At 40.0% G+C, this 26,367-nt stretch overlaps 1 long non-coding RNA gene across 1 annotated transcript; it reads left to right on the forward strand.

Moving 5' to 3' along the window:
• The first annotated feature begins 1,894 nt into the window (after positions 1–1,894).
• On the forward strand, positions 1,895–18,125 carry LOC130606520 (uncharacterized). The gene is made up of 3 exons (XR_008973993.1): positions 1,895–2,121; positions 17,848–17,939; positions 18,031–18,125. It is a non-coding gene; the product is annotated as an uncharacterized LOC130606520 (long non-coding RNA).
• The last annotated feature ends 8,242 nt before the right edge of the window (positions 18,126–26,367 follow it).

A 26,367-nucleotide genomic window follows, 5' to 3' on the forward strand; every position in this document is an offset into this window, starting at 1 on the left:
AACTGGTGGTGCTCTATCAGGCTCCATCAACACATCTTTATGTGCTCATAGGCACATAAAGACAGTACTTTAAGCAAGCTGAAAGGGACAAGCCTTTTCAAGGAGCCAGGAGAGAGGGAGAAACAAATGCCTTTCATCTTGTCTTTGACACTAAAATTCCCAAACCTCTCTCTGCTCTAGTGAAAGCTGCCCTCAAAGGAGCAGGCAGCCATATGTCCTCCACCTGAGCCGGATGGTGAGCAACAGGTCTTCTCAGGGGCCAGCAGCTCAACAAGCCACAGCTATGGGGTTTTCCTTCCAGGTGGCAACAGCAGCAGTTGTATTCTGTACAATGACGCAGTGGTGAGACAAGGTGAGGGCTCCTAACTACTGCCTTGCTCTGAGAAGCATAGACTGTACCCTGACAGCTCAGGGATGAAGGGCAGTATCCATCATCTTCTTTTCCATGGCAGTAGTCTGTTCACAGCTTGTTCAGAGCAAGCAGCACTCGCCACTTGCAGCTGTCACAGCAGAGGCTGCAGGTCCTGAGGCCAGAAAAAGGGAGAAAATCGGAGAGAGGATAACTCGGAGCTCAGCGCACTTACTGGCATGTGGGTTTCAGGATAGCCAGCTCCAGCATCACTAACCAGGTTTACAGTTTTCATCCCATTGCTGGCTGGTGATACACTCTGATGTCTTAGGTCCTCATCAGACAGAGAGGAAAGGGAACATGGAGCTTGCACTTTCTAGGGGTGAGCAAACTGTAAAATACATCAGATGAATGCCAATTTCTCTGCATTTCAGTCAGCATCTGAAGATGAAATTGGACCCAAAATTGCAAATGAAAGGGAGTGTTTCTAAGAGAACAGCATGAGTTCAGCCTGTGGTTAGTGTTTGCTGATGGCTGAGTCTAAACCCACCCATCTAAACCCACTTGATCAACCTCTGGAATTTTTGTCCCCGTATTTTGCAAATGCTTGATTACCTTCGTGCACTCCTAGAGTTTACCTCTGGCAGCGGGCACTGCAGTGCAGGTCCCTACATCCTTCATCTACTCCCAGCTGCATTTATTTGAGTGGAGCAATGGTCTCAGAGTCTACTTCAGGGCACTCCTAAGTGGTACATTTCTCCTGTGCCTATTCCCTGGTGATTACAGTTTTGTTCCATTGTAAATCTTTCCTACGCAGCTAGATGTCTGTATCTGAAGGTACGTTTAAATATCTGAAGGGATATTATTAACTCATATTATTTGTATTTAAATACACAAACCCATTAACCCAAATTACCTGCTGGTTTCCTGCTGAATTTACTTTTCAGAGCAAATCCCACTACCTTCGAAAGAGCACAAAAATAGGGCTCTAAATAGCTTCTGTTAAAAAGATTGAATAAGGATGTTTTAAACTCTTTAAACCAACTGCACGCTGCCAGCTTACCTATTGTGTCTTTAATTTAAAAGGAATGCTAAAATGAGTGCAAACATGAAAATTATGGCTCTGCTTGGAATACTAATCCACAATATTTGCATGTTTCTGACATTTTAAAATTCCCCAGACTCTCATGCCTCCAAGTTCCTTTTATGGCACTTGTGAGGATATTCCTTAGTTACAAGTAAGAAACGAAAGCTAGGAGGGTCTCACCTGGGCTACTCTGTGTGACTTTGAGAGCCTCATGTAATTTTGGGATTCATCAGATTAAAATCAGTACTTCCTCTCTTAATATTAAGGGAAGCTGTATGAGTCATTATTCCATCAGGAATGACATAGTATTTTCTTTAATCATTCTCCTTCTATGTCCTGATTTGTATCACCAGTAAAGGGGACATTTCTTCTGCATCCAGTTCCTAAAACTGGAAAGACAAACATGGTTCTTTCATATTTGGATATCATCACCCATTGTTGATACTTTACCACTGAGATTTAATTCCCAGCCCTAACAATGACACACAAACAAGGAAAAAGTGCATTCCTCTCTTCTTAAAAGGGCACTGGGGAGCTGAGGAGTCAACGTGAGCACACCCTCATGCCATTCATTAGGTGACTGATGTGGTTTGGAGTTGTGAAGATGAAGACAAGCCAGGATTTGGCTGTAGCTATGTTCAGCTCTTCATAAAATGCCTGAATAATATTGTCTGCAGACTATAAGGTAAGAATTTTCAGAATAATCTGGGACTTGTGTTTAAGGCTAGATTCTCCAGTTTCTTCTGACTTAGGTGATTGTTGGCTACTGTGCTGTTCCCTATTTATCACAGAAAGCATATAATTTGACGGAGTTTAGTGTAGACAGAGCCTGTCTAAAAATTAGTGCCTCCAAAACTACCTCTTGAAATATCTTAGGCACCTGCAAAAAAATAATCCTTTTGGATTGTTAATATCCACTTCCCACATCCCACATCTGGTGTGTAGGTAGGCAAGGACCTTGGATCTGTGTAGATTGCTAAGCCTCACTGTAAGGTAGAGGTCATAAATCTGCACAACTGGTTTTCTTAGTTTACCCATTTCCATGTTTGTGCTATTTCCACTGCAGAACAGCCAAGGGCTAGAATGTCTGCTGTCTGAAAAGACATTTTACTGCACCTTACCTTCATCATCTTCTCCACTACTAGAAGCATGTGACTATAAGCAATTAACATTTTGATGCACTTCACCACACAATTGCTAGCCTTTATTTTCTTGCCATTAAAATCGTTGGCTCCATTTATACATGGCTTGGGTGGTTTTTAATCTGGTCCTTCCTATTTATATTGTAATGGGATCCATTCAATTAACACTGTGTTAGGTGGAAGGGAATATCAGTTATTAAGTAACCTATTTATCACGGCCGAACACAGAGGGGTGGTGTTTCTTGCTCTCTCAGAGACAGAAATTTTGGAATGTGATGTTGTTAGGACTTAATTTTGTGAACAATCCAGGTAATTGCTGAACCTCACTTAGCTGTTGGTGTGGGTAGTCTCTGTGGTAGGATACTTGAGTCCAAAAGAGACCGCTTGGCTTTGTTTTTTTTGGGGGTGTGGGGGGGTGGTGTGAGGTTTTGTGTTGTTTCGGGGTTGTTTTTGCTGGTGGTTTTTTTTGTTTGTTTTCTTTCTAATTATTTTTTTTGTTTTGGGTTTTTGTTTAATTATTTTTTCCCTTTCATTGAATCAACCTTGTTTTGTATAACAGAAGAAGCATAGAGAATATGTGTTTGAATTCTGCAGGACTTCATTGTGAGTAAATGAATAGCATGAAAGAATAGAGCAGAAACCAGTGAACCTGAGGTAGACTTGAACTTTCTGGACTTCTTTTGTTGTGGATTTCTTTTCATTACCATGGAAGGAATCTCACTGTTAGTGTATGACCCTGCAGCCATAATACACACCCTGAATAGGCTCCCTCACAGCATTTGAGTGGAATCAGACCTTTGTTAACACTGTAATCAACACATTCATAGAATTTGACAAGGAAAAGGAATCTGCCTTCCCAAGAGTGAAGGAAATGCAGGAGAGGAGTGTCAGCCCTGGGAGATGCCTAGTGCTGGGGCACTATTATTCAGGGAGTTATCAAGACTCTTTCACCATTGTCACCCGCTAGGTCTTCTTCTGCTGTCCCTGAACTGTTCTTTCCTTTCCAGTCAGTTAAAAAAGGGTGAGAATCATGGCAAATGGCCTATTTTCACCTTTCCGTAGTTCTCCATTGCACAGCAAACAAACCTGGGGGCTCATATTTTGAAGTAATGCAATAGATAGGAACAAATTTTCCCTGACTGAAATTTTGTTTCAAAACATGATATGGTTTGTGTAGAAATTATTATATTTTCCCTGAGAAAAAAAAGAAATCAACACACAGAAGGAAACTGCTTGTATAACATATAGTGCAAAATATCTGGTTTTCAAAAGTCCTGTTTAAGGCAATCTTGAGGCATAATTTGGAAAACTGTCCCATTCAGACCAATTACTCAACTGGTGTGCATTTCAAGAGGAAAACACATAAAAATGGTTCTTCTTTGTTAATCGTGATAAAACCTGAAGAGGTCATTAGCTGATTTTCAGTTTTGCCATAAAATAGGAGAGCCACAGTCACATGGTCTTGAATTTTTTGGTTGGAATATTTTATTGCCAGAGCAGGGCGGGGGGAGCTAAACAGCCTGTTCAATTAAAATCAATGGAAATTTTCCCAGTGACTTCAATGAAACCTAGCATGGGCACGAGATCTGTGAAGATGACTGGAAGTGGTCCATGGAGAATTTTAAGGCAGGCAGCTTTGAACTGAGTATGGAATCAACAGGAAAGCAGTTTAAGTGTCTGCCAGTGTGGCTGCGATAAGCAAACATGCAAACACTTCCTCTGATAGCACTGGAATTAGCTACAATTAAGTATGATTTTGATGAGGAACACATTGGATTTCCATTTCATCACCGCAAGAAGCATTTGTATAAAATGACAGCTGCAGCTAACTGTTTATGAGTCTCTGCAGACTCCTCCTGAAGTTGGGGAGCTAGTTCACTTGTGTGTACAAAGCCAGTGGAAAAGCCAAGCTTCCAAGAACAGGAAGAAACTGGGACACGCTAGAGCAAAGCCCAGTAGAACACAGCGCTGTCTTGAAGTTCAGAGCATGCTTTTCTGCCCTAGTTCGCATGAGGGAGCCCTGAGGTTATACAGATGTCTCCACCCCACCAGCCCTGTATGGCCCATCTGCAATACTTGTTTTCATAAAACTTGGTGAAGGCTTTAGAAAACTAGAACACCCTAAACAGAGGCATTTGATTTTATCAGCTCTGCTTTTCCATGTATCCTTTCCCCCCCTCTATTACTATGAAAGTAGAAGAAGGCAGGTCAGGAGAGCAGTTCCTTAGCTACAGGCTGGGAATTTTTTGCCAAAAATGAGATTAATGAGAACAATGAGCATCTGAAAAATAAGGGAGTGTCAAAACCTCTGTGAGAAACAGGAGGAAGAAATGTGGAGGGTTGCAGACTGAAGCATGGCAATGTCCCAAGCCATTACCTGTCTTGGGTGAATCCTGTTTGTAGGGCAATCCCTGACCCCACTGATGTCTGTTTTACTGTTATTTTCAGAAGTATGATCTGATTCATTTAACAGACAAATCAAAGATTTGACTGAAACAGGTCGGTAGTAGATGCTGAAGCATTTCTGTGCACTATAAAGGTGCATGATAAATATGGTACTAAAAGAACGAGATTTGCATATTTCTTTTCTCTGTGGCTTTGTTTCTTTTCTCTCTTTTATCTATTATTTTGGTATAGGTGGGATGCTGGTTTGCCTCACTGATTTAAAAACTGCTCTGTTTGCATGTTTCTGCCTATGCAGTGCTTAACTTTGGGGATAGTATGGATCCCTTAAGGAATTCCCTAAAAAGCAACCTTAATTAATGTTACCAGCTGTATGGAAATGCGTCTGCCCCTGGCAATGTAGGGGAATGATGCTGAATGGTGACAACATTGTCCCCCTCTTGAGCATAACTCTTGATCTTCTCTATTTCAGCACATGGAGGTGCTGAGCCTGTGTCATAATGTAGCTAAATTGCAATGCATTTTCTCACCCACATAATTATATCTGTACAAACCATTTTCTCAGTAACTGTATTTTAGGAAAAGGCAAAGAAGTACATGCACTTAATAATGGCTCTAGACAAAAAGTACAGCGAACATCAAAGGTGTCCTGATTTTTAGGAAGTCTTACAGAAAGTGACAGAGACATGGCATTTGCAGTTAGAAGTTAAGATAAATGAAAGCAGTTTAAATATATAGTTATGAATATGTCCAGGACTAGCTATATATTGTTAGTGGCAGGATGGTTTATCAGCATAGGTGAGTAATAGCAAAGGAGGCTTGCCTAGCTGCTCTAACTGATTTCTGCCCTCAAGGTGCTTGTCAGAAAATATTGTCAGCTGGTGGACTTTGCAATGACAGGATTTGTCTTCATTTCCCCAAATAATGTGCCTGGCGGGGGGGCTCATGTGTGTGTGTGTTAAAACAGGATAGAGAGTATTCTATTTTGTCTCACAAATGGTAGTTTGGTTTGTTGCTTTGTGGTGGTGTTTGTTTGTTGGCTTTGTGGGGAAGAAGATTGCAACAAAATTGATGTTTTCTATGTCCAGACCAAGCCTCTAGATATCAGGTCCTTTAGGTTGAGCTATGACCATGCAGCAGTCGAGTTTAGGTTTGAATGAGCCTGCTGATGCCAGGTGATCTCTTGATATCCTGTGGCTATTCACTCTGCTACTGAGACAAACTTGTGCACACGTGGTGATGCTTTTATTCACAGGCAGCTTCTTGTTGAGAATATTTGCTGTTTCTACCTCCTTTCCCTTCTTTTTAGTTTTTGGGGTTTTTTTTGCCTTTCCTACCCAAGGTAGTGTCTTTGCCTTTGCTTCTGTTGTGTTGTGGAGGTGGGCTTTGCTGACACTGTTAATTAAACAAGGATTGATGCAGACTTCCCTCACCATTAGGCTGTATGCTTTTATGTGTGGGCAATTTGTGTTTTTATTTTAGCATTCTGTCTTGTAGGAGTTTACATGAACTATAATTCTGTGTACCACACAATTAAAAGTCCCAAGGAAGTCAGAGATTGGGTATGTCATACATACATGTGGACACATGTCAGCCTGTATATTCTACTGGCAAATGTTTTCATATGGACAAAGTTATTCTTTAGTAGAACTAACTTAATTTGGGCAGCTAAAGCTACCTAAACTGAAGTTTTTTGCTGCGATGAGCTATGTCTGTGCTAGGAAGGTGTTTTAGGATGGTTTTGCAGTTTAGACAGCTTTTACATAGACATGATGAGTTAATACAATCACCAGAATTTTATGCATTCATGCACATGATTTAATCTACAATTTATGGTCTGATCCCACTTCTGTCACAGCTACAGAGCGTGAGAAACCTTTTGTTTCTACCTTTGGCGAGTGTAGGACTTGCTCAATGCCTCCCTTTTGTAACTCACCAGTGTGAAAACCACTGGGGAAAGTTTCATCTGTAAATAGGTGGAAAGCAATGTGGTCACTGCACAGTAGACTCTCAGCAGTGGCTTTTAGTTCACCTCTGCAGGAAGGAAGAAAACCAAATCCCCATGCTCTGTACAGATTGTCTGCAGAGCTACAGTGTTTTCATGAGTTATTGCAAAGCTCTTATAATGCAAGAGAGTCGTGGAGGCTCCTCAGTGGAGATATTCAGGAGCATTATAACAAAATGTCTTTCAAGGATATGTAATTAGCAGCTTGATCCCACTGCTTGGATTCAGTGAGACTATGCAAGTGAGTAAGAGCTTCAAGATTTAACTTTCTTGCTTTTCAGTGACAATTGCATGTGTGTTTTGGCAGGAGATCCATGGGGTGACATTCAAAACAGGAACATTTTTCCTAGACTGAAAGTATCTTGCCAATACTGATAAGAAATAATGAAAAAAACAGAAAAGTAATAAATGCTGACATCCTCAAATAAAAAATCCCAGGTATTTTTGACAAATCTCTTCACCTAAGCCATGCAAGGTAGCTCTTCCTTGAGAGGTGCTCATCATGAGCCCCTTGTCAGGAAACTGATTTTTCTCAGGAAATGTTGATTGCCTTTTGAAAACAGTCTTTTCGAAGTGCCTGACATGAGGTCACCCATTCAAATTGGCAAACTGGCACCTTAATTTCAACGTATGCCATGCATGTCTTACTTCACAGAGATGTATCATTCCTGCTTCCTCAGTATTTTTACTTTTAGCAGTGAAAAGGCAGCCCCAAGCAGGCGATAAGGGTCATACCTGCCTCGCAGCAACATGGAGATAATGTAGGCTATGCTGCTGGTACTGTCTTGCACACTGCTCTTCTGAAGCAGGATAAATTACACGTCTAGCTAATAGGCTTGCATCTGCCCAACAACAGAGAAAAGGTACAACGGCCACTTTCTCAACAAGATGAATGTTAAATGTTTCTGCCATTCCTTTTGCACTGATGATATTGTATAGGAAATTGTGTTCAGAGCCAGTGTTCCTCGTAATGAAGTTTAGAGACAAAGATCTGGGTCTCTTGTGGACAATATTATCAGCCTTTCTCAGAGGGACAGCATGCTGCATGTCTTTCTTACGGCAGTGTTTCCACGGCTGCTGCTCAGTATCCCTCCCCATGAAAGATCCTGGGATTGTTCAAGGTTGCTAAGAAGTTTATGGCAAAAAAACCCAAACCATAGCATCTGATTGTCTAGGGTTGAGAGCAAGTTGAGTGTAAAACAGGTTTGCTGTGTAAAACTACAGCACTACACAAAGTCAGATTTTACTAGCACAATACTTTTTGATTGGATTAGCATGAGATTAATATAAAAATACTTTTAGAGGGGGAAGATCAGCTGGTTCACAAAGCCCAAGCATTTGGCAGTACAAAAAATTTTTATTGGTAGCTTCAGGCTAACCATATTTTTTCTTGACAATTTATATACTACTCCACCCGAAGTATGGGATATAACCTGCTTGTAGATTCATGGGCAGAACGAAAAGTTCCCTTCAACTGTATCTCAGAGCTTCACAGAAGGATTTTTGCTGTGGTTGGTACAATATTTTACTTTTATTAACAGATTTGAGGTGTAAACCTCTTGGTTATAAAAGGCATTGCTTAAATTCCATTCTCAGTGTTATTTATTTTTTTTTTTAATGCTCTTATTTGATGCATAATATTATTCTTACTTTAGGCAGTCAGTAATCCTAAATACTACTGTCACATCTGAACATGAAAATTGCGTGTATCTGGCACTGAATATATATGTTTAAACAAAAGTCTTTGATACTTGTGATCATCGTTACTCAGGGCAAAGGCAGTGTTTGTGCCAATCCTGGATTCTCTGTGTATTTCCTTTTGTCAAAGAATTGATTTTCGTGTATTGTTTTTAAGTCTGCCATACAATAGGCAATTCATCATCACTGTGAGACATAAACTCAAGCAGTCTCCAAAAATAATTGAATTTTGCAGAAATTCTCTAAGGGGGTGAAAAATCCATAAACAGCCATTAAATTCTGCTCTTTATAGAAAGAATCTGAAATATTACAATTACGATCAAGTAGAAAAAAAAACCTATTTAACTTTAGTTGCTGAATCTAGCAGGGATACTTTGTTTTTTTTTTTTTTTTATGATGTCCTACTGTTCCAATGTAATTTGTATGGAAAAATGGGATAAAACAACCTCAAAATATGTGTTTTATAATGGGAGAGGAAAAGCTCTTTAGGAATTCCAGTTTGACCAGAGCAAGGGATTTTAGTTTTGATATGGAGCTCTGCTTAGATCTGCACCTGAACTGGAAAACAGCTTGTTGCTAGATGAATTAGGAAGTGTTTGGTGCCTGCCCTATTATTGCATTTTTGTGGGATCTATCATTTTTAGATCATCTTCAGAACTTAAAATCACAGCCTGATTGTCCATCTGTGATTCCCAGGATCAACCCCTTCACTATGCAACTTCAAGCCATGTGAAAGAGTAATTTTTATTCTGGAAACTACAAGTAGGATCCAGGTTTGAGCTTTTTATCAAGTAGTTATTTCAAGGGTAGAACAAGCATTATAGAAGAAACTTTTCAAAACAGAAGAGGGAATTAGGGCTGCTTAGATTATGTTCCTTTCATGGTAGCTATAGGATTTGACTTGCTCATCATATTTGAAGATGGATTAAAGTTCTTATTAGTGCTAGTGTATATCATAAAGACTTCAGGTCTAGTGGTCATGTACTGAACATTTGCCATCCAGGAAAGGTATCACAAGATCCCATGGGTCATGCTTATGAAAAGCTCACAAAGATTAGGAAATGGACCTGAGTTTTTGTAAATGGACTTACATTGGCATGGGTTAAATGTGACAGTAAATACACACTGCAAAATAAATAGAGGCTGTGATAATTTATTACAAGCTAGAGTTTTTTTCTATATACATAATAGCATGCTGTTAAGTGATAGATCATATCAGATGAAGCCATAACATGACAAGATGGATCATTGAATATATTAAATGATTCTGCTCTGCATACTGTTGTTATCCAAAGTATATTAAAAAAAGTATCAGACTATATTTTTTCCAATCACCCTCGTATGCATAGATCTGGCTTAGTTGCTTAGATCTATTGCATCATTAACTTCTGCCTGAATTCAGCTTTTAGAATACTTTACAGTTCTGAAATCATTTAGCTGTAAATTGTAATTTTACTGATGTTTGTTAGTGAAATAATCATGTGGGAACAAAGGAAAGAAGTGACCACGCTCTTTAATAGGAAGCAGGATAACTGTGTCTTTTCAGTTTATGTACAAAATTCGTGTTGGTTATCAGGACACTTCCCCTGACTACTATGAGGGTTTTCCTTCTGTCACTCTTCAGAAAGAGGAGAAAACCAAACTTGTGTCTGAGGCAAGTGTGGCACGAGGTAGCAGCACTGCAGTGGGGTCTCTGCCCAGTGGGAGGATGAGCAGTCCCTTCTGTCATCCTTTGATCTTGCTCCATACTTATCTGTCAATGTAAATACACCTTAGAAAGCAATGAAGACATGGGCGCAATGCTCTGCTTACACAAAGAAGCTTAGGATGGCCTAATACAGCTCCATCCATAACCTCGCTGCTCAGGATAGTAGGTGTGAGCTGTCCCAGGCTCATGACAATAAATGGTATTATTTGTATGTTTCTGATCATGCAGCCTACAGCAGCTTCCTGGAGATTAATGTGATCTGCCTTGCAATGTGTTCTCTTTGCACATGGCCCCGTGGCAGTAAAAGACAACTTTAAGTCTTTGTAACGTAGGAAGGTATTTCTCCATATTTTTAATTTCCTGGGCTGAAATAAATCAGGTGGGTTGCTCCAGACCTTTAGAAAGCACACAAAATGGAGTTCTTAATTTTCTTCCTCTGCACAGCTCAAGCCAGGATCAGAGCCAATGAAGTGGTTATATTAAACTTCAAGGACACCTTGTTTTTTTTGTTTGTTTTTATAAAAGTGGAGAAAAATCTAGGACCTGACTGAAGAGGGAATATTACTGCACTGCCTGGGGGGATTTCTGGATGCTGACAGAGCCCCTGAGAGATCAGAAAAGGATTTGCTGGGTCAGTGAGTACTGTTGCTCACTTGCAGCTGAATCAGTGAATCCATGATGCCTCCTGACAAGCACATGTGCGCACTGAGAGACAGTGATTCTAGTTGTGACCTATACCTTTTGATATGTGTGGAGATGAGTCAGACCCTTCTCACTGGGCTGAGTGATGACTGCGCACATTTGCCAGGTGGGAAGAAGGCAAAAGGAGAGGAAGAGGAGGCAAGCTGAATGCTTGGGAGTGTTTTCTGTGGCAGCTGCAGTCCAGGGAATTGAAAAGAAATAAAGAGCTTTTTTCTGAGAAGAAATAAAAAGTAGGAGGTTTGAGAATTTTATTAAAATTCTAAGAAAAAAAAATAATTTTCCAGAAAAGTCTGAACTAAGCAAAATGTTGGAAGTCATGAATTCAGGTGTAATGGTAACTCCTTTTGTACATACGATACACTGCCTTCTCCCACTACTTCACTTCCTTGCTCTTGGTTACCTTTTACTATTGTTTGTCTCTACAGACATGTATACCTCACACCTATGCACATTTTAAGCTTAGCACTATTGTCAGTGCTATGTCTGTTACCATCTTAACAATTGCAAGGGAGTTGAAATATAATTACTTCAAAGAAGATAGTAAGGGAAAAATATGTTATAGAAATGTCTTTATGGGCCTGAGTCAATGTTCATTAGAAAGCAGAATGTATCTGTAATAGTCCCAGATCAACCCCTTCTTCCTTTTCTCCTCATTCTGTTCTCTGCTGGTTCATATAGAAACAAATTGATGGGTTTTGTAAAGGCTTGTGTTAATTCCTTGAAGGGTTCAGATCTCAGCTCTTGCCTTCTCTTGGTTTGCACATCCCCCCTGCAGGTGGACACCTAGGAAGGTATTAAGTTGGTGAAGCAGCAGTTTCTGCTCTTGCTGTAATTTGTCTTTTTCTGGAAAGATGCTTGGAAAGGAGCTATCAGTGCCCTGAGAGAGACGGCACAAGGGAAACCTGCTCAGGACAGAAAAAGGATAGGTAGATTTTAGAAATTAAGGATAAAAAGAGTTTTCTGATGGGTAACATTGGTTTGGGTTGTTCATCCCATCTGACTTTGCAAGAGTTTTCTGTGTAGCGAGTCCCTGATTCTGGGTGCGGTTTTAATTGATGGGCTGATTTAAGGCCAGGTCGCAGTAACACCTGCCTGTCATCGTAATCACCTTTGGTAATATTTAGCTGAGACATGTGGATACTAATGTGCACTTGGACGTCACTGATACACGAAGCCAGGGCTTCTGAGCAGGGTATTGCTGTCGCCAGCATAAAGATGGTGCCACAGTAGATGGTTATGTCTATTCTGTTTTAAAGAGTAGAGGTTTCTAGTGAGAAAACAAGACAGCAGAATCGTTTGTTTTGGTTTGGGTATTTTCTTTTCATAACCCACTGGCAACTGCAAATATTAACTGTCAGAATATGCCACAATATTTAATTTAATTTAAACCCAGACTTATTTATGCAGTAGCTAAGACAGTATTTGCTGAGTTTGACATTAGCTTCCTAACTTTTCCCTAATACTGACTCTCAGTGCTGTTTTGGGGGGGACTGTCACAAAGGGAGTTTCAATGAGTTGTCATCCCTGCTGCCCCCAGTAGGAGAAGTGGAAGAGTGAGTGCTAGTAATGCCATTGATTTTATGGAGTGGAAACATCTTTATTCACAAAGTGAACTGTGATCATAAATTTTAGGCAGCGTTGATGGGGTAGATGAGCTGAGTTAGTGACCTGAGGGTAGAAAGCACAGCACACTTCTAGCTATCTAATACCCAACTGAACTTGATTTTAAGACAATGAAAATTTTATTGTTATTTAAGCTATGAGCTCTTACTTTTGGCTTTTAAAAAATTTTTCAGTGACTGTCTTATGTTTTATTTTCCTGCTTCTCCTGTGTTACAGTTTTTTGTATTTCTGAGATCCATTATGAGGGGCAGGATTGTCTTCCATTGAAGAATTATCTACTAGCCAATGTTGAAAGAAGGATATAGGATTTCATGGACCAGTGAACTAATACGATGTGAAATCCTATTTTCCTATCTTCTAAGTGTCTACAGAATTCCAAGTTAATGTACTTTATATTATATGGTTGCCACCTGTTTATATTATCAGTAGTTTGAATATTTAAATATTAGACACTCCATTTCTCACTCCAATTTGTCTGTATTTCAAGAATGGTTTCTCCTAGTGTTTCCATATTTAATTTTGCTCTTTTTTCTCTCCAAAATAACTATTGTGGCCTAGCATAATTACATTTAAATTTTCATTAAAAAATTATATAGTTCACAGCACAGATTTAATTGATCACACTCTTACCTGGTGTAAATCAACACAACAACATTAATTCTAACAAGATTTTTCACCAGCTGAGGATCTGCTTCCATGTATTTTTATGTTATTCTCAAAGCCCAGAAGAGCACATCTTCAGAAACTATCTGTAAAGCTGGTTCACTTTTAACAGTTCAAAATCTCATTTCATTATCATATGTATGTTTGAGAAACATCATAAATCTCATGTAAACAACCTATAGTTTTAGTGCATATATTTAAATATATGATGATGCAAAGGTCTGTTGCATGCTGGTGCACAGACGTGTGGGTGGGTGTAAACACATCAACTTATGAGGGGTCGCTGGATCATTTCTGCATCTGGACTAATAAATGGCAACTGCAGTTAATGGAGAACAATGAATCTTGGAACAAAGGGAAAAAATAGCGCATCTGCTAAAAGGAAAGATGTGTCGAATACTGATTAGGAAGGAGATCTGGGAGTTGCTGTAGAAAATCTCTAAAGCATTCAGCTTAATGTGCAACTGCAGTGAAAAGGGCAAGCAGAATGCTGGCTTGTATTGCTAGAGGAAGGCAATATAAATCAAAGCAGCTGGCTTTGTTACTATCAGGCATTGTTTTTGACATCACCCAAGAACTGATCTTTAGTTGCTATTGGCCGCTACGGCTTCAGAAGAATGTGTTTTTTACTGGAGGGGGTTTTCTGTATACTGAACTAAATTACCATCTTCTGCATTTTAAGATAACACAGAGGAAGAAACAGAAAAAAAACCAGCTCATTAAGAAGTAAAGCATATACTCTGATTGGTGCAGTCTTTTATTGTCAGCAAAGAGCAGTCGCCAACTTGACCTGAGTTTCAGTTTCAGAAAAAAGGATGTAGCGATATTACTTAAAACATGGTGAATTCAGATTAAAATGTATGTTTTGTTGAAAATCTCATTTCATGACGGCTCTAAACTGATGTGAGTTATCACTACAAAGACAACAAATGATAGAGAAAAATGTAACTGCTGGTGAATGAAAAGCACAGGCATAATGAGCTCAGTGCTCTTATCTGCTTACAAACATTTGAATTCTGTTATGTTTTAATTTTACAAGATTCCCTCAAAGACTGAAGGAGCTGTTATACAAAACTTATAGCAGAACCCATTGCAGCTTTTATGGGCTGCTCTCTGTCAGCATTGCCATCACAGTTCCTTGTATACAGGAGTTGATGATTCAGCCATAAGTAAGCTCTGCTAGTTGGAAATGTGCTATGCAAAATTCTACAGTCACAGAGTCTATAAAAAGTCACGTGAAGGAGGTGTTTTAAACAACAATGGAAATTTGCCACTTCTATTACATTCAATGGGAATATCTGAATCTATCAAAACATTTTCATTGGATTTGAAAAAAGATCTAGAACATTTACATACTTTTCCTCTTTATACACTTGGATCTTGAAGTCCCTCTCACTGATTGTTAAAAACGACTACTCTAACTTCCTGATTCAGTGAGGAAAGTTTTCTATTGTGCAGGAGTGGACAGTATAAAATACCAGCTGGTTCAACTGGGACAAAGTCCACCATTGTTGTCCTGAGGGCCATAAGCAGAAGCTCATTCAGTTCCCAAACTTCATTCCATTCTGATCTGAAATTAATTCAGAAGTAGTATTTTCAGACTTTGAATACCTGTAAGATTAAGCCAGGTGAATACAATTAAGAAAGATGGTTTGTTATCTTTCCTATTACCTGTGCTGTGCTCAGAAGGGGTGATGTTCACCTTCTCTGTTATGCCTGTGAGAACATGATACAAACTGATAATTAAGCTCTAATTTTGGGATATAGTTTCAGTCACTTCAGCCTGATACGGTGGTATCTCAAGTAGTCCAACACCAGCTGAAATCCAGTGACTCCAGTGTAGTCTTCCTGACTCATCCCTTTGCTTTTTTTTGCTGGCCTTCCTATCATGTGTCTTACTTTATTGAAATTGCTGTTTTGAGCTTGTGTTTCTGCATTGCTGATAGGCTTCAGAGTGTTTCAGGTGCTGCTGCTTATAAAGGTAGTCCTCTTCGCACCATGATTTGCTATGAACAGGAATAGATTCAACAGCAATATAGATGGCAATATATATGCTTCTTCAGAAGGTTTCACAGAATGATGGCTTCTGTAAAGCATAGGAGGTGCTTCCTGAAGTAATTTTAGCACTTACATAGTTATATGTATATTTTCTCTATCAGATCAGTGTATTTTCCCAAGGATGCAACCAACTTTCCAGGCAATGCCATTCCAGCAGATAGCTGAGAGGGCAAGTAGCAAAGGAAAAGTTCATATCAAGACTACTTACTGAAGGTGTATTTCCCACTGGGAATTTCTCAGCATGTGCCACCCACAGTCCAAGGGGGTATGGCACTACTAATGCAAGTCTGAAGCAGATCTACTATCTAGAGGCAAAATCAACATTTTATGGTCTCATGGCCCTGATGACAGTCTGGGAACCTAGACCATATCTGTGCAATACACTCAGCCTTGTCAATAGGACCCCCCCCCCCCCCCCCTTACCTTTCTGATTATCTACCCCATGTCTCAATTTCTAGACCAGATGTATTATTTTGCAGTTATATTCTGATTGAAGTTAAACAACAAGAATAAATTAAGAAGTGTGGTGAGCTGAAGAGTTTTCACTTTAACAGTATTTTAATAATCAGGAAAGTCACCCATGTATAGTAATGATAAATTGCTTTGCTACAGGGTAATATAAACTTTAACAAGTATAATAAATATTTCTGCTTGGCCAAGAAAACAGAAATACTGGAAACTGTTTAAATATGTGCATCAGAATGAATGAAGATAAAAAACTGGTGAATATTTTAAAAGTGGCATATGTTCGTGTAAATCAAATCTCAGCCTGTCTTTATAAAAATGGGAATTTGGGACAGTGATGTGTTTAGCTGAAATCAGTGAGATTTTGGTGTCACATAGCTACAAAACTCAGATTTATTTCTTTTCATATTGCTGTTCGGTAAAATGGGATTTGGCCTGTGCTTAAGCCACGACAGGATTAAAACACTGCAGGTTATAAGAAAGGTGTCCATCTTAGATTTTTAAGCTAAAGATTTGTTTGTGGCAGACTATGTTGTTCAGTAAATAAAACTACCTTTTTTTCCATAGAAAATTTCCTTTTCTGAAAGTAACAGGTGCGATCTATACCAAAGGCAGTATATATCAGTGATGCTGAGACCAAACGAGATTTTTATAACAGCCCTGAAAAGTTAGTTTTCCCATTTCCCATCAACAGCTAAGGGCTGAGGTAACTTAATATCAGGGGATTGTAAGCCTGGAGTAGCTTGTCTGTATGAAGATACAGGTAATAAAAATAGTAAAAGGTAATAATTTAGGCCCTTTCATCTGTCTTAGTTTAAACCCAGTCAGGTAATTCGTTCGCTCACTTCCCCCCCTTTCTTGCCCTCCCCCTGCTCTCGGAGGGACGGAGAGGAGAATTAAAAGAATGCAACTCCCATGGGTTGAGATAAGAACAGTTTAGTGACTAAGGTATAACACAAATCACTGCTGCTACCACCAATGATAATAATGATAAAGGAAATAACAAGGGAAGAGAATACAACACCTCACCACCCGCTGACCGATAACTCGCCCCCCAAGCCCGACCAAGCTCCGACCGATACCTCCTCCAACCCTGCAGTCTCCCAGCCCTTCCGGCTAACTCCCAGTTACATCCTGGGCATGACGTGCTGTGGTATGGAATACCTCTTTGGTCAGTTTGGGTCAGGTGTCCTGTCTCTGCTTCCTCCTGGCTTCCCCTCCTCCCTGGCAGAGCATGAGGCTCACAAAGTCCTTGGCCAAACCAAAACATCTCTATCAGCTCTGTTCCCGAGCCGAAAGTCAAAACACTGCACTGCACCAGCTACCAAGGAGGAGAAACATGACTGCTACTGCTGAACCCAGGACATCATCCCATTTGTGATTACTGGAAAGTTAACAGCGACCAGAGGGAGAGCTTTGGACTGCTTGAAAACTGGGGTTTCAAGCTTGTTTCAAGCTCTGCTTTCAGTGCTTGTGACACCAGCCTTTCACTCATTCTGTAGAGAACACTTTCTAACTTTATTCAGGTTTTTTTCCAAAGTTATTATTTTTCTCTCCCGCTAAGAAATGTCTAACTTCAGTCAGAGCATCCAGCTGCAATAGCCTGCTTTTCATCTGTCTTTTTTCCCCATTGATATTGCCAGTTCAACCTGAGCAGTCCTTTATATCAGGAGTGTTTTATCCAGGGTTTCCCAATATTTCAGAGAGAGATAGTTTTTAATATGACTTTAGTATAAATGCCTGGGCAGTCCTGCATCTCTCTGTGTACGTTTCCAACATGTTTTTCTCTTTACTGAGTAGTACTGATATTTCCTGTGTCCCTTTTCTGTTTTCCTTTGTTGGCAGGAGTGCTAGGGCAGGGGGAAGTTAGGCTGCTTTCCACTTTCTGCTTCTATTTTTATTTCTTCATTATCTTTTTCCTTCTCATTTCTCTTTGCTTCCCAGCTATGTCTCAACAGGAGTGACAAGGCATCACTGAGGGTAGATGTCACCAGTATTTACACTTCCTCTGTGAGGGACAAATGTCATGGAAACAGGTGCAGAATAATCTTCTGACAACACCATAATCCCTATTGTGGCAGATTATTGCAAGGTCAAATTATAACAAAGAATGTATCTAACTTCCAGATCTAGCCCTGGAGAAGAGCTGCATAATTCACCCAATCATTGCTATAAGAAAAGCTGGAAACTTGAAGTTGACCTTTTGATCTTCAGGCTATAAGTTTAAAATAAAATCCCACTGATTGTCTCCTCCAATTTTATTTTATATTCTTTTCTGTGTTCTCTGATGTGTGGATATAACCTCTGGAGGTGCAGTTCATGCCAGGAAGAAGCGTTCTGTCTTTGCATCAAATAAAGAGAGGATGTTGTGCTTCACAAAGGTATGGGATATTGCTCTGTTTTGTTCACTGCACTGTCTTGTCCTGACTTTTCAACTCTGGTGAATAATTTCATTCTGATTTGTGTAAACACTGTGGACAAAAATTATTTTCTGAGGCACAGCAGTTTTCTAATTCCTGTGTGGCTGCTGTGTGGTTTTATAGCAGACATTTCAAAAGACAGGCACTCAGATCGTGGTGGATAGAAATAAAAGGTTTATATGCTGAGGTGAGCAACCAGAATGAAATGGCATCGCAGCCATGAACACAGGCTGTCTGCACTGACTCCCTTTTTATAACTGTTTTGAGTAGACAGTGCTCAATATCTTGTGTAACTCAAATTGACTTATGTGTATGAAAGAGCCTATTCAGGAGTCTAATATAACAATAAAGATGATTAAATGAAATACTGCAACCCATTCACTCCTTCATGTTGTAATAGTACACATAGACATGAAGCTTGATTATCAGGGATGTTCAAGAGGTACTTAGAGCAGCTGTAAAATTATCTGTGCATGCCACTGATGTTACTGGGACCAAACCAGCTCCCGCTTCATCTCCAGGCACCCTGAAGGTGGCTGCAGAGTGAGCCAGGAGGTCCTGCCAGGTGTGGCTTAGTTTTAGTGTCTGCTTCTGTCCCTGTCCTCTCCAACAGCAGAGATTACTCACCTCTCTCCTGCTGCATGCCTGGGGAGCAGTGGTACCTAAAGTCAGTGTCCACCTATAGGTGAATTTGGGTTTAAGACAGATTCTTGAATCTATACGAGAAGAGAGATTTCCTAAGAATGCTAAATGTAGCTTTTTCTGTTGAGAGGAGAAAATTATTTTTTGAGGTTCTCACATGGCATAGAACATAAGGATCTCTTGTATTTTTTCTTAGACAACCTATTGAATTCATTGCTCAGAACATCCTGCTGGAAGTGAGGCAGGTCAGAAGCTGTTCTGTCTAGAAAGGGCGTGTGATGAGTTTTATAACTGTTTTTCTGCTTGAAGTGGCCATTTTGTTAACATTGCTGACATAAATACTGCTGGTATTCTTGCATGGCATAGCACAAGCATTTCCTAACAGGGCAGTAACAGATACTGACAAAAAGGAACTTGCAACGACCACCACCCGTGTTGGGAGTTTCATGTCCCTTCTCCTTGATTTGCACAGGAGAATCATGCAGTCAGTGGGGAGTAATTAGGATTGATTTCTGCTGTCTCAGTCGCACACATGGATTCTTCTATAATTGAGAGAGATTTCACTGATAGAATTGAGCTGATTAGCCTGAACAAAGTAATGTTGCATCCACATGCATCCTGCCTCCGTGTAATTATAATTGTTAGTCTTCCAAGAACAACTGAGAGCAGAACACTGTGAACTAAAGAACTCTATAGATATGTAGTAGGAGATACTTCCATCTCCAATGTACTTCCAGTCTAAATGGAAAATTAAAACGTAAGAAGGAAGTAGTTTGCTTGAGATTATGTGGCAGGGTAGTGACAATGCTCAGTAGAATAGAAATGTCCAGGGTCTCTGATCCTGCATTTTATCCACTGGATCAAATCCAGTGTCTTTTCAAGCTACTGTAGTACAGGCACCTTTATATTTGTTTAATAGGCTCTGTGACTTTAAAAGCAAAAATAAATCTTCTGGTATGTAAAGGGAGACTGAAAGGATATAAAACACTGCTGCAGGCGCATCCATCCCTCCATGATATCACCACTGTTTTAAAACCAGCAAATTGTCAATGGATACATAATGGAAACCTTCTCACACAAGCACATGCACACACAGAATTGATATTTGTTTACAATTTACTGCTTAGGAAGACGCTAGCAAAGCTCCTTCTTTTTCCTGAACAGTGCTGCCCCTCCTCAGTCCTGGACAGGTAAAATCCCATTGCAAATCTCCTTAAAAGAAAGATTTATCTTTTCTTCTTCACGATTTATTGAGGTATTTGACAGGTTTCCTGTGAAAGGAGCTCTGCCATCCCCCATTTACATAAGCTCCTTATGTCAGACAATACCTTTGTTTGTTTCTGAATACACCATGTATTTGTCTTCCATGTTTAAATTTGGATTCACATTTAGGGATGACAAAAGGGATTGAAATTAAGCGGTTCCTGAGTTAACTGCAGCACCTTCTTTCAATTAGGTATTCATACATTATAATAATCCTTATTTTGAAGATTATTCCACTATGTAAATGAAAGATTATAAGCAAGAATGCCCAAGAACAGCACCTCTCCCCTACCCAATTACTGATTTACCCTCTATTTTCACGCAACACCTTTTGACCTACTTGGATCTAGTTCCGCCTTTACCTCACTAAGTCTCCCAAATGCTGCACAGTGATAAAATCAGTGTCAAGACATTTTTTAAAACAGGGCTTTTTTTTGCTTTTTTTTTTTTTTGACAAAATGTTTTGTTCATCAGCACCAGGGATACAAAATTCAGTATCATGAACTGCTAGAGCAAGTTATATAATGAGCAGCTGAAGGGATGGTATATGGTTCCCTGAGAACATTTTATTTTATCAGTATTTTCTGGAAAATGGTCTCACTGAATTTACTCTCAATAGAAAAAGGGGTTTACATGCAACACTAGTCTGTGTATCCATTTTAGTTTAAGTCTGATTAATCAAGGCAAAAGTATATATTTGTTAGAAGACACTACCTAGTACTCATGGCCTCGTAGAGCCCTGTGGAAGGGAATAATGCCCTGCATTGTCTTGTCTTTCTCCTTTGCCAATTTCTTTCTTTTCTGCATTCAAATAGCTTTTGTTGGTGCAGCTGTAAACTCGAGACTGCCTTTTCATCTATTGATCGATGCATATGAGGCTCTATGTGTTGGATAGCAATGTACTGCCCTGAAGTAGAAAAAAATAGTAAATACATGGTACATGTTCAAGTTGAAGATACTTCCTCATGGCAGCTGAGGGGTGAGTTTGTGTGAGGAAGACTTCAGGAGGCACATAAGACTGGTCTCTTCTAAGTGTCTTGCTGACCTGCTGAGTGGTTGAGTGTCCCTGGCATCTGCTGCAGGTTGGTGGTGAGATATTTCTTCTATGTCCTTAGACATGCTGTCAGAAAGACTCAGGTCACTTTGCATAATCAGTGAAATGAAGAGCTATGGAATTAGGAAACATCGCACATTGATAAAATACTGCCTCATCTTGTGCACAGCTTTGCTTTCCCAGTCTTTGGCACTTTTTCTCAATACCTGTTTGTCAGCTTCATCTGTTTTAATTCATTCCATTACTCCAAAACTGCAGCAGCTGAAACACCGATTTCTCCAATTAGTGCAATCTTGATCCTGCATGATGGTCTTTTCTCCAAGATGCTGCCTGCTCTGAGAAGTGCACTTTCAAGAGAACTGGTTCTTCAGTTTAGTTCAGGCTAACTGAAGGCAATGTAACTTTCATGAGCAAATACTGATGGAAAAATACTACATGATTTCCTTTTCAGACAGAGGAAATAAGGTAGGGTCGGACTGTAGAATACCAGATTTCACCTTTTCTGTACTGAAATTTGAGATCTCATATGCTATTAGCCAATAAAAAACAGTCTATTCATCACAGGGTTTTTTCTGTTGCTTGTACCATAATGTTTTTCTTGTGCATTTGGTAGTCATAGTAATGATCTTTGCTCATTACACCAAATCTTTGTATCTTCTCAGGAATGTATCTTCTCAGGAATGAGATCACTGCTGGGGGAAAGAGCTTGTGTATCTTGTAGGTAAGGACAGAAGAAGCTGGCAGCATCTAATCTTTGTGAAGGAAAGGACATCTTTATGTCTTGTTTTGTGCCCACAAGAGTTTTCTGTCACTGATATCTACACTAAAGGTATAACACGTGTGGGTTGGTTTATTTAGGAAGCCCCTCAAATGACAGTAATCCAGACTGCAAGCCTGTGTCTCCTGTTTGTAAGACTCCTTACACAAGCAGTCCCTTCCACTAGAGTAAGAAGGGGGTTTGGTTTTATCTACACAAGACAGCTCACTGCAGCACAAAGCTAGCCTTGAAACCAGCTTCAGATCGAAAGAGCAGTGTTCGATACAATCCTGGGATCATTTCATGGACCCGAACACATGGCTGTGGTACTTCCAAAAGCAATTTATACGCCTGTGTGTCACTGCAGTACCGTTCATTTGACTGGACAGCCTTGGCATGGTCACACATCTTCCAGGTTTGGTCAAGCCCCCTCTTTCCCAGGGCATGAAGCTTGCTGATTTGAATTCGGAGATTATCACAGGCAACAGTAAATAAATACCGGTTTGTGGTCAGTCTACCACTAGTAGACCGCTCTGGTTGTTCCACTGCTGTGGGGGAGATCGTGGTGCTATGGCACCAGGAGAGGGCACCAGAAGATCTGACTCCATCCCAGTGCACCTCAGGATAGGAAGTGTAAGGGAAGAAGTTTCCTACAATGCAACTGTTTCTTTCCTGGACATATTCCTTTGTCCCCAGGTTCAGAGATACCTCATGGTCTAACTTGGAAAGACTGAGGTTTTACCTATGACAGCTTGCAGCACCCCGTGTGAGTTTAATTCTTCTACTGGCAGTACTGAATGGGCAAATATTCGCATACAGAATGACATTCAGAGCTGGCATTATGTGGTGCATTGATTAGCAGCTTCAGCAAAGAGCTGAAAATATACTTGGAAGAAAAAGAGAACTGCAGACAATCTCGCTTTTACTACAAAGGTGTGAGGTTCATTAGTGAAACAGTGTTGGAGAATTTTTCTTTCCTCTTTCTTCCTGTGGAGACTCTGTGAATTGGCTTGTGATGGTTTTGTTCCATGCTTAAATATTGCTGCCTAATTTACAGACTTTGCATAGTCTTAGGCAGACTGCGCAGCTGAATAAATAGAGAGGGAGCAGTGAGTGAATCTAGCCTGCTTGGGGGAGAAAGAGAAAGGAGCGTTCTTCCATTGATGGCCTGCAGAGAAGGTGGGGTAGAAAGCCCACGGAGGGACTAGTCATCTCTTTTGACCTTTTTGCTATCAGACACATTTCCCTGGCATGTTCATATGAGTGCCTACATCTAGCAGCTGCCTCTTGCAAGTTCATTCTTGGAGAAAGTAATTGAGTCTCTCAAAGAAAACTGTCTTGGCTTATAGGATGAGAGCATCAGAATGACTATACAAAGAACTGAAGGTCCAAAAAAACAGTCTGGTTTGCCAAGGAAGGAATTAGAAGCAGCGGCTTGGACGATGCATGTTATCATGTATGAAATAGCACTCTTGGAATGATTATCTCCAGCCTTCAAGCATCGAGAGTTGCTGAATTATCTCAGGTGTCAGACCGCTTTCTTTCTCCAAATCATCACTGTTATCCTGGCAGGTTTTTATCTTCAGGTCTTTGCTCCTGGAACTTCAGGTTTGAAAATACAACTTTGAAATTAACTGGAGAAACATAGGCACTCTCTTAATGAAATCTGCACTACATACAATTGTATCTGGGTATAATCAGGTGTTTCCTTAGGCAAGGATGCATAACATGGTGTTCATAAGAAAACTTTTGGCATTCTGCACGGTGATGCTGTACATGCCTACAGGTGGTTAAAGAAATTCATACCAACAGGCTTTCTTATGAACATCACCATCCTAGAAATGCCTCCATGTTAGGGCTTTGACTATCTGTGTTTATTTAATATATATGTAAAATGATATCTGCATCTTTATTCAGCTTGAAAACTGCAGAGTGATCCCCTGCCTACCTGCCCTCATTGCACATCCAGGAATTAGAACCTCAGCAGCCCTTCAGCAGGCTGTTTCCATAACAACAGAAGAGAAAAAAGCCTGAGAAGCAGTCCATAGCTGCATGCAAGGCTGGTTGGTGTGGCCTCCGGACTTCCATCACACCTCCTGAACCCCTCAGCTTACCCCAGGCTTGGGTGCAACCCCACAGACTTCCTGTCTTCCCCAGACTGAAATGTCTTCTGAAGGGAAAAACCAGCCCCCACCCCAGCTTCCATGAAGGAAACCTAAATTCTGTCATTGTCTGAACTGAAATGAGAAACTCAGCTCTTCATTTTTTTCACTTCCAAGGAGCTCTTCCCCTCCAGCAGAGAAAAGAGCCCCAAACAGCCATTATGTTACATTATGAAAGGACAAAGCAACTTCATGTTATTAAAAAAAACCTGCAAAACCAGCATTAGTCTATAAAGCACACAGCCCCATTGCCAAAATTCCCCATTACATTGTCATTGTTTATGCCATTCTTTGCCTGATTTCTATCTTTATGAATGTTACCTCAGGAGTGTGCACACAGCCTAATATAACACTGAGTCAAAATGTGCTTGTCTTTTACCTTGTCTTTTTTTATTTATTCCAGCTTGTCTTTGCCCTTTTTAGGATCTGTAACTCCAGCAGGCACAAATGAGAGCACTTACTCAGCACAGGTGAAAAGGCATCTGCCAATTAAAGCTCCATTATTCATTGTCATTCCTACACCAGATAAAAACAACACCATTAGAGCAATCCATCTTATCCACTCTTTGGGTCACACTCCAAGCCACTAACCTACTAACCTCATCAGCGTTAACACCCATAAGCCTCCCTTATCCTCTTCATCACAGTTTAAGCCATATTTTGCTTTCTCTCCTCTTTTGGTGGTTTGCATTCTTATCGCATTGACTTTCCAGCTAAGAAATACTTTTGTCTTCCTACAGAGCTAGTGGAAATCTGCGGCTTCTCACTTGTCCATTTATTAACCTTGTCTTCCTTGGTGGACACTTGGTGGTATTTCCTGGAAAACACAAAAGCAAAGTTTCCCTTGTCACAAATGGTAACTAATGCTTAGGATAAACATTACCTGTATATCACCAAGTATAAATACTCATCATAAACCGAGTCTGTAAGGAAGACGTTATTTCACCTATACTATTGGCTGCTACCCATACTCTATTAAGATCATTTGTAATGAGCTAATATGCACCACATTTTATAGAGACAGTGTTTCATATTTAAGACTATTCATTTTTTTTACTACGTGAGTGAATTAATAGGGTAGTGGCCATAACAGGTGCCCACAGGGGTTATCTGTTATACCTGATTTTATTACAGAGGTATTTAAAATCAGCTTGAGTGGCCTGATTGGCTGCGGTTTAAAAGAGGCTTTGTCAGCACAGGGCTCCTCGCAGTATTCAGAACTGTCTCTGGAGATCCACAGACATAAATATGCTGCAGCTTGCTCAGTAATTTAAGTTCAAATAGCGCCTTTTGATGAGAAAATGTGAGTCAAAACACACAGTAATACAAATAGTTCTCACTGTTGTTTTTTTTTCCTAGTGAAGCACAAAGCTGTACGAATCAGTGACAGCATTCACACCTTCAGCCATTGCTGTGAAGATTTCAGAGAGTTTTTTATTTGAAGATGTGATTATTTCTTTATTTATTTTAACATCTCTCAGCTGCTCTTGACAAACACAACTTGCTAGCCCATTTTACATGTCAACGTCTAACACTGAAAGTACTCAACTGTTTCTGGTAAGTCAATACTGTCTTCTCTTTGAACATACAATGTGATGTAAAGTGTGACTAGCTTTTTAACTGTTTAGAGATTTTTAACCAGCACTACTGATATTTAAATTAACAGTCAATATTAAACAGCAAATCATTCTCCTATGTACCTCCTGGGCTGTATGAGATATGTGCAATTTAAACATCACCTTTGGACACATTATGATACCCACTGCAGGCCATTCTTTATTGCCACATAAAGGTGGCACAGCAATGTGTCCCATCTATCCTCTTAGCAGGTGAATTTACATCTTCAGCCCAGGCACTATAAGAAGCTGACAGGTAAACTCCAAATCCTGCTGACTCATTGGTCTTTCAGTTCCTTTTTTGAGGGCATGGGCTAGGAAATCTGCCAGAGTGCATTGGCAACAGGATAAATCAAATTCCACAGCCTCTTTTCACCCATCTGGAAACGGCAATTCTGGCTGTTTCCCATTGACCTCACAAGATTAATTGGCAGTTGATAGTCTTTATATTCTAATTTTCCACCTAAGGGCCCCATTGTGTTTCGACCGCTGTGCCTGAAGAAATGCATCTTAATGTGGAATTAAAACTTCTATGAGTGCAAAAACTCAG

The sequence above is a fragment of the Pezoporus wallicus genome, unplaced genomic scaffold (genome assembly GCF_028554395.1).
Source record: "Pezoporus wallicus isolate ANWC-B61680 ecotype Strahan unplaced genomic scaffold, APGP_CSIRO_Pwel_v1 contig_7073, whole genome shotgun sequence".
Classification (NCBI taxonomy): domain Eukaryota; kingdom Metazoa; phylum Chordata; class Aves; order Psittaciformes; family Psittacidae; genus Pezoporus; species Pezoporus wallicus.